This window comes from Macadamia integrifolia, unplaced genomic scaffold (assembly GCF_013358625.1).
Source record: "Macadamia integrifolia cultivar HAES 741 unplaced genomic scaffold, SCU_Mint_v3 scaffold559, whole genome shotgun sequence".
Taxonomy (NCBI): Eukaryota; Viridiplantae; Streptophyta; class Magnoliopsida; order Proteales; family Proteaceae; genus Macadamia; species Macadamia integrifolia.
In genome coordinates this window covers 18,408-28,483 of record NW_024870484.1, presented here as the reverse complement: position 1 = coordinate 28,483, position 10,076 = coordinate 18,408, and positions in this window count along the sequence as shown.

Below are 10,076 nucleotides of genomic sequence, written 5' to 3'. Positions count from 1 at the left end.
GACGATGTCAGCGCTTACGTCATGATGACGTCATCGAGATTCAAATCTAATGGTTTGGATCTGTTGTCCGTTGGTTTAATCGGACGGTTTGGATTATAAGATCTCTTATATGAGATCTACGGTCAGATTTCGCCCCTGTTGCGCGCGCCGCCGGTGTAGCCTACGCCACTCGTACGAAGATTCCATTTCAGGCTATCTCATTGCTCCAACTTAAAAAGGTCATATCTCCCTCATTTTAAGTCGGATTTGAGTGATTCAAGTTTGGGATTCTTCATCTCTCCGAGCTCTACACATCAGAGGGAAGAAATCAGGCAGAGGGCTTGCTGAGGTGGTCGGAAAAACGAGTTGAAGCTCGTGGAAGGCTAAAGGTTTGAATGAAAGACTTCCATCCTCTTGCACTTCATTCATAGCCACCATTAGAGGCTTAGGAAGCTGCTGGAAACCAAGGTAGCAACTCATATTGGTTGTTGCCAAGAGAAAAGAAAAGAAAAGAGAAGAGAAGAGAAGAAGAGGGAAATAGAGAAGAAGTTGTTTCCTCTCTTTGTGTGTGTGTGAATGTGAATGTGAATGCCATTGTTGCTCCATGAAAGTAAAGACAAGGAGAAAAGAAAGAAGAAGAACCTAGAAATTGGTTCTTGTGAGTTGCTTCAAGAAACCCAAGTGCCAACCGGGGTTGAAGCATTGGCGGCACCGAGACAACGTGGTTGTGGTCCGCATCAAGTGGAGATTGACATTATTGCATCTCCGACGGTTACTCCTTGCCAAGGTAACCTCAATTTTGCCAAATTTCCATTATTATAAATCATTGTAGGCAAGATGTTTGATAAAATGCCTAAGTGATAGTTGTAGTCTATTTGGGGGAAATTTGCATGTGTGAGTGCTTCACTATAGGGCATTGTTATAAGCCCAATTTAATTGTATTATTTATTGTGTGCTTAGTGGGTGCTAAGCAACGGGAGTGGGTGCTCCCGTGTAGTGGGTGCTACACATTGTATCGGCACTACGAGTGCCATCTCAGCTTCGGCTTGAGAAAATTGGGTGTGGGTGCTCCCGACTGTGGGTGCAGTCAAAAGTAGTGTATTGAGTAGGTACGAAGCCTTTACAGGCACTACTCCGGGGATGTAGGCAAATTGTTGAACCTCGTAAAAACCCTGTGTTGTGGGTGCTTGTTGTTTGCATTTTATATTGAAGTGCGTGGAATGTGGAATGGGTGTGCATACTTGGAAGTGCCTATGAGAGGCTGAGTGTGCATACGACTGTGTGCAAACAGGGACAGGTATATCAGGTTCTTCTTGGCCAGACATCGGACAGGTTTTTAGGTATCAGAATTGAACTCACTGATTCACCCCCCCCCTCTCAGTGACTGCCGGGTTACAACAATCCCATTCATTTGTGTCACCAACATTTGCGAAGAAATGGGAATTCCACCCAAGAGCTTGACCTAGTGCTTGGTAGTAAGTACACCCATAGGGAGTGTGGTGGGTTTAAACTACATGTATGAGCCTTGTCCGGTGACCATAAATGGACATGACTTGAATGCACGTTTGATCGAGTTGGATATGACTGATTTTGATATGATTTTGGGAATGGACTGGTTGTTCGCTTACCGAGCCAGTATGCTATATATGGAAAAGGTAATAATTTTCAGACCCCGTGATAAAGCAGAATTTACTTTTGTGGGGGATAAGCTAAAGAAACCCAAGAAGATTATTATGTCAGCGCTTCAGCTGAAGAAGCTACTAGATCAAGGGTGTGAAGGCTACTTGGCATCTGTGACAGATACTGAGATAGAGGTCAGACCTTTGACCGAACTGTATGTGGTAAGAGAGTTTTTTGATGTATTTCTGGATGACTTGATAGGATTGCCCCCGGACTGAGAGATAAAATTTGTTATAGACTTACTCCCTGGCTTGGCACCAGTGTCAAAAGCTCCTTACCACATGGCCCCCACAGAACTGAAGGAATTATAGGTGTAACTTCAGGACCTTCTAAAGAAGAGATTCATTAGACCTAGTGTGTCTCCTTGGGGAGCACCGGTGTTGTTCGTCAAGAAGAAGGACGGAAGTATGAAGTTGTGCATTGATTATCGAAAACTTAACAAGCTAACCATCAAGAACCGGTATCCTTTGCCAAGGATTGATGATTTGTTCGATCAATTACAGGGTCCTAAGGTATTTTCCAAGATTGACCTTAGATCGGGCTACCACCAGCTCAGAATCAAGGATAGTGATGTCAGCAAAACAACTTTCAAATCTCGATAAGGACATTACGAGTTTTTGGTTATATCATTTGGATTGACCAATGCACCGGCTGCATTCATGGACTTAATCAACCGAGTATTTCAGGATGTCTTAGACAAGTTTGTGATTGTATTCATTGATGACATCTTGGTATACTCCAAGAGTGTAGAGGAACATGTTGTTCACCTAAGGCTAGTATTGTAACGTCTAAGAGAAAAACAACTCTACGCCAAATTCAGCAAGTGTGAGTTTTGGTTTTCACAAGTGGTATTCCTAGGCCACATTGTCTCAAATAAGGGGATAGAGATTGACCCAGGCAAGGTAAAGGCAGTTCTAGACTGGGACAAACCCAAGAATGTGGCAGACATTTCTAGGATTGGCCGGATAATACCAGAGATTTATTGAGAACTTCACCCGCATTTCTGCACCAATGACTGACTCACACGTAAGGGTGTGAAATTTGAGTGGTCTGATGCTTGTGAGAAGAGCTTCAAGGAGCTAAGGCAAAGGTTGGTATTAGCTCTGATTTTTACTATTCTGACTGGTATAGGTGGTATGGTTGTGTATAGTGATGCCTCAAAGTTGAGATTGGGTTGTATGTTGATGCAGCATGGGAAGATCATTACCTATGGATCCTGCCAGTTGAAGGACTATGAGAAGAACTACCCCACCCATGGCTTAGAATTGGCAGCGGTAATTTTTCCTTGAAAATCTAGAGGCAGTACTTACATGGTGAGAAGAGTGAGATATACAGTGACCACAAAAGCCTCAAGTATTTCTTCACCCAAAAGGAGCTCAATATGAGACAAAGGCGTTGGTTGGAATTGATGAAGGATTATGACTGTACTATCCACTACCACCTAGGGAAGGTTAATGAGTTAACTGATGCATTTAGTCAGAAATCTCAGTCACTGACTCTTGCATCCTTGACTACTAATGAGCATCTCCTAGAAGAGGCTAGGAAACTAGATTTCGAGCTATTAGTGAAAGGTGTCACTTTGTCACTATCGGCATTGGTGGTACAACCTAGTCTATTGGACAGAATTGCTGCAACTCAGGGTACTGATGGAGAGTTGCAGAAATTGATAGCTAATTGTAAGGAAGGAAACCAGAAGGACCTGAATTTCTCTGTAACTGAAGGGGTGATCCTTAGATTCAAAAGAAGATTATGTGTGTCTAGTAATGGTAACTTGAAAGATACTATTTTGAGAGAAACACATTGCTCTCCATACTCCATTCACCCCGATAGCACCAAGATGTACAAGGACCTGAAGGGTTCCTACTAGTGGAATGCAAGGAAGAATGAGGTGGCCATGCTCGTGGTAAGGTGCCTCACATGCTAGAAAGTCAAGGCTGGAAGATAAAGGCCCAATGGTCTACTACAGTCATTACCTATTCTAAAGTGGAAATGGGAGAATATTACTATGGACTTCGTCACAGGATTACCTCGCACCAACAAGGGTATGGATGCTATTTGGGTTGTGGTGGGCCACTTGACCAAGGTAACTCACTTCATCCCAATTAAGGTCACCTTCTCCATGGACAAGTTGGTCAAGTTGTATATTGATAACATCATCCAGTTACATGGTGTACCCATCAGCATCATCTCCAATCGAGATCTTTGATTCACTTCTAAGTTCTGGACATGTGTGCAGAAGGCTATGGGCACATAATTGAATTTTAGCATGGCGTTCCACCCATAGACCGATGGACAGTCAGAGAAGACCATCCAGACCTTGGAGGACCAACTTCGAGCATGTGCCTTGGATATAAGTTACAGTTGGGATAAGCACATTTCTCTTATCGAGTTCTCCTACAACAACAGTTACCAAGCCACCATCGGTATGTTCCCGTTCGAGGCACAGTACGGTAGGAAATGTCGGACTCCTTTGTATTGGGACAAAATTGGTGAAAGACACATTCTAGGCCCAAACTTGATACAGGCCACTAGTGAGAAAGTACATGTGATTAGAGAAAGAATCAAGGCAGCTCAGTCCAGATAGAAGAGCTACGCAGATGTCAGGAGGAAGCATCTGGAGTTTGGAGTTGGAGACAAGGTATTCTTACAGATCTCCCCAATCAAGGGAGTGATGCGGTTCGGCAAGAAAGGAAAGCTGAGTCCTAGATTTATGGGATCGTATGATGTATTGGAAAGGATTGGAATGGTAGCTTATAGGATAGATTTACCACCAGAATTGGAGGGGTACACATGATGTCTTCTATGTATCTATACTGAGGAAGTACATTCCCGACCCCACTCATGTCTTGACTTACATACCACGTGAGTTGGATGAGGATTTTGCCTATATGGAGTATCCGGAGAAGATTGTTGACTGGAAGGACCATGTTCTCCACAACTGCACTATTTCCTTCATCAAGGTGAAATGGATGAATCACCCAGAACAGGAAGCATCCTGGGAACGAAAAGATGAAATGAGAAAGCAGTACCCCAGATTGCTTGATTTACCGGCTACATTCAATTTCGAGGATGAAATTCTTCTAAGGTGGGAGGAATGTTGCACTCGTGCCCTAACCCGATCCAATTTGAACTTTTGTGATAGGTCTCGAATTTGAATTAGAAAGTACCACTGAGTTTTGGCTCGCGGCTGCCCAATGCAAAAGGGGGAGAAATGACACCACTTGCTCGTGTGTTGCTTGCCAATCCAACCATAGGGGATTCAAGCCTTCCGATCACAGATGGTAAGTGACTTGACACCCTACACTCGAATCCCAACACGTACCAAAAATGTCGAAAGGCCATGTGCATAGCCTAAGGCAACTACCCGTATAAGACCAACTTGTGGACAACAAGCAGTCAAGACACACAACCATCTTGACCACCGGAAGCACCTAAGCCTGAATCTGGTGGGCTAAATCCAGTGGCCACCTGTGCTTCTGAATTGGTTCCAATGCCCGTGGACCCCAACTCCCACATCAGGAACAACCCTGAATGATCACACACACTCTCCCACACCTTCCCTATGAATTGTGTTTCGTATGAGTCTAAGGATACGGGCCCACGTGTCTCAAATGCTGGAATAACCTACTTGGATTGAACTAGGACCAACCAAACAGACCATATTGAGAACTTACTATATAAGTGGAAATGAGGAAAGCAAGAGGAGGGAAGAAGAAGAAGAGGAAGAAGGATTTTGAAGCTCACATTGGTGCCGACTACCCGTTTAGTTGCTGGAATCCCTACTGGAGGTAAGAGCCACCTCTCCTACCACTCTCTCTTCATTTTGAACTAGGGTAAGGTGTGTATGGATGTGAACCTTGACCCCAAACCACCCCAAGCTTGGGGAGTACATATTTCACCTCCCTGATGTGATTGACGAGCTCAAACCAAATCCGGTGAGCCCCGGCAACACTTGTGACCAAATGACCATCTAGGGTTTCGATCATTCGATCGATGTATCTCGCAAATGGCCCAATGGCGGGATTTCTTTGGATTAAAATGATGCTAGGAATAACCCCTAAAAACTCCATGGAACAAACCCCGGTGATCGGGCCTGAGCCGGAAAGCCCCAAATGGCAAAGTCACTTTCTGTGTCTCCACTAGAAACAACCACCGGAAACACCTGGGGCTGAATTCGGTGGGTTGTTTTCGGTGAATAGGAAGCTCTTATGAGCTCTCTGTTTCCTCCATCAGATTCACACCTGATGAATCCGGTGGGTTCCAACCCTGTTTTCAGTGACTGAATCTGGTGACCGTACTCTCTAGGTTAGATAGTGTCTTGACTCCTTTGGAGGTAAACACTATGGTTTCCCTGATATTCCCGACACGCAATAACACTAGATTGCCTTTGTGTCTAGGACAGAGACGTGCACATACCTTGGGGCCAGAATTGAATTGAGCATTTGGTGGCTATACTTGGAACCTAATCCGTTCAAACTTAAACAAGGTGAGGGATGGTCGACTTTTATTTTGGGATTGTTTAATTATTATAGAACTACTCGCATGTGTAGGATTTTCACATGATTATTTAAATTTCTTAAATGATTATGATATTCTATAACATGTTATATTTTGATGCAAATGATATGAAATGTATGTTGTGAGATAGAATCCGATGTGGCTGAGGTGGTTCCAGTATCGTGATTGTTGTATGTTTGTTGCATTCATGCATTGATTATGTGCATTAGATTAGATGTAGTCATGGAATACACTTTGTGGTTGATGTTTCCCGGTATCATGTACTCCGGGACTGCATTTGAAAATGGATACGCTTCGTGGGTGATGGGAATATTGGTTTGACACCTATGTATTCAAATTCTTTATCTAATGAATGGGCTTTGACACCTATGCTTGTCTCCAAAGTGTGCGATTCTATTAATTGTTGTCTTTGAAGTTTTTTTTTTTATTTTCAATCCTAATACACAATTCAAGGTTTGGCTGAGATTGTAAGTTAAGGCAAAGCATCAAGCTCTGATACCAAGCTGTCACACCCCACTTTCAGTAAACCCAACATACCATGTAGGAATACCGATGGTGTGAGTAAGACGCTTACCCGTCTTACGAACCTACTAGGATCTATGATCGTAGTACCTTAACAATTCACAATCTCATAACACAAAACCCAAGCTTGGGAAGTACGTATTTCACCTCCCTGGTGTGATTGACGAGCTCAAACCAAATCCGGTGAGCTCCGGCAACACTTGTGACCAAATAACCATCTAGGGTTTCGATCATTCAATTGATGTATCTTGTAAATGGCCCAATGGCGGGATTTCTTTGGATTAAAATGATGCTAGGAATAACCCCTAAAAACTCCATGGAACAAACCCCGGTGATCGGGCCTGAGCCGGAAAGCCCCAAATGGCAAAGTCACTTTCTGTGTCTCCACCAGAAACAGCCACCAGAAACACATGGGGCTGAATTTGGTGGGTTGTTTTCGGTGAATAGGAAGCTCTTATGAGCTCTCTGTTTCCTCCATCAGATTCACACCTGATGAATCCAGTGGGTTCTAACCCTATTTTCGGTGACTGAATCTGGTGACCTGTAATCTCTAGGTTAGACAATGTCTTGACTCCTTTGGAGGTAAACACTATGGTTTCCCTGATATTCCCGACACGCAATAACACTAGATTGCCTTTGTGTCTAGGACAAAGATGTGCACATACCTTGGGTCCAGAACTGAATTGAGCATTTAGTGGCTATACTTGGAACCCAATCCGTTCAAACTTAAACAAGGTGAGGGATGGTCGACTTTTATTTTGGGATTGTTTAATTATTATAGAACTGCTCGCATGTGTAGGATTTTCACATGATTATTTAAATTGCTTAAATGATAATGATATTCTACAACATGTTATATTTTGATGCAAATGATATGAAATGTATGTTGTGAGACAGAATCCGATGTGGCCAAGGTGGTTCCAGTATCGTGATTGCTGTATGTTTGTTGCATTCATGCATTGATTATGTGCATTAGATTAGATGTAGTCATGGAATACACTTTGTGGTTGATGTTTCCTGGTATCATGTACTCCGGAACTGCATTTGGAAATGGATACGCTTCGTGGGTGATGGAAATATTGGTTTGACACCTATGTATTCAAATTCTTTATCTAATGAATGGGCTTTGACACCTATGCTTGTCTCCAAGTTTTGCAATTCTATTAATTGTTGTCTTTGAAGTTTTTTTTTTTTCAATCCTAATACACAATTCAAGGTTTGGCTGAGATTGTAAGTTAAGGCAAAACATCAAGCTCTGATACCAAGCTGTCACACCCCACTTTCAGTAAACCCAACATACCATGTAGGAATACCGATGGTGTGAGTAAAACGCTTACCCGTCTTACGAACATACTAGGATCTCTGATCGCAGTACCTTAACAATTCACAATCTCACAACACAAAACCCAAGCTTGGGAAGTACGTATTTCACCTCCCTGGTGTGATTGACGAGCTCAAACCAAATCCAGTGAGCTCTGGCAACACTTGTGACCAAATAACCATCTAGGGTTTCGATCGTTCAATTGATGTATCTCCCAAATGGCCCAATGGTGGGATTTCTTTGGCTTAAAATGATGCTAGGAATAACCCCTACAAACTCCAAGGAACAAACCCCAGTGATCAGGCCTGAGCCGGAAAGCCCCAAATGACACAGTCACTTTCTGTGTCTCCACCAGAAACAGCCACCAGAAACACCTGGGGCTGAATTTGGTGGGTTGTTTTCGGTGAATAGGAAGCTCTTATGAGCTCTCTTTTTCCTCCATCGGATTCACACCTGATGAATCCGATGGGTTCCAACCCTGTTTTTGGTGACTGAATCTGGTGACTTGTACTCTCTAGGTTAGACAGTGTCTTGACTCCTTTGGAGGTAAACACTATGGTTTCCCTGATATTCCCGACACGCAATAACATTAGATTGCCTTTGTGTCTAGGACAGAGATGTGCACATACCTTGGGGCCAGAATTGAATTGAGCATTTGGTGGCTATACTTGGAACCCAATCCGTTCAAACTTAAACAAGGTGAGGGATAGTCGACTTTTATTTTGGGATTGTTTAATTATTATAGAACTGCTCGCATGTGTAGGATTTTCACATGATTATTCAAATTGCTTAAATGATTATGATATTCTATAACATGTTATATTTTGTTGCAAATGATATGAAATGTATGTTGTGAGACAGAATCCGATGTGGTCGATGTGGTTCCAGTATCGTGATTGCCGTATGTTTGTTGCATTCATGCATTGATTATGTGCATTAGATTAGATGTAGTCATGGAATACACTTTGTGGTTGATGTTTCCCGGTATCATGTACTCCGGGACTGCATTTGGTAATGGATACGCTTCGTGGGTGATGGGAATATTGGTTTGACACCTATGTATTCAAATTCTTTATCTAATGAATGGGCTTTGACACCTATGCTTGTCTCCAAGTCGTGCAATTCTATTAATTGTTGTCTTTGAAGATTTTTTTTTTTTTTCAATCCTAATACACAGTTCAAGGTTTGGCTGAGATTGTGAGTTAAGGCAAAGCATCAAGCTCTGATACCAAGCTGTCACACCCCACTTTCAGTAAACCCAACATACCATGTAGGAATACCGATGGTGTGAGTAAGATGCTTACCCGTCTTACGAACCTACTAGGATCTTTGATCGTAGTACCTTAACAATTCACAATCTCACAACACAAAACCCAACCTTGGGAAGTACGTATTTCACATCCCTGGTGTGATTGACGAGCTCAAACCAAATTCGATGAGCTCTGGCAGCACTTGTGACCAAATGACCATCTAGGGTTTCGATCGTTCGATAGATGTATCTCCCAAATGGCCCGATGGCGGGATTTCTTTAGCTTAAAATGATGCTAGGAATAACCCCTACAAACTCCATGGAATAAACCCCAGTGATCGGGCCTGAGCTGAAAAGCCCCAAATGACACAGTCACTTTCTGTGTCTCCACTAGAAACAGCCACCGGAAATACCTGGGGCTGAATTCGGTGGGTTGTTTTCGGTGAATAGGAAGCTCTTCTGAGCTCTCTGTTTCCTCCATCAGATTCACACCTGATGAATCAGGTGGGTTCCAACCCTGTTTTCGGTGACTGAATCTGGTGACCTGTACTCTCTAGGTTAGACAGTGTCTTGACTCCTTTGGAGGTAAACACTATGGTTTCCTTAATATTCCCGACACACAATAACACTAGATTGCCTTTGTGTCTAGGACATAGACGTGCACATACCTTGGGGCCAGAATTAAATTGAGCATTTGGTGGCTATACTTGGAACCCAATCCGTTCAAACTTAAACAAGGTGAGGGATGGTCGACTTTTATTTTGGGATTGTTTAATTATTATAGAACTGCTCGCATGTGTAGGATTT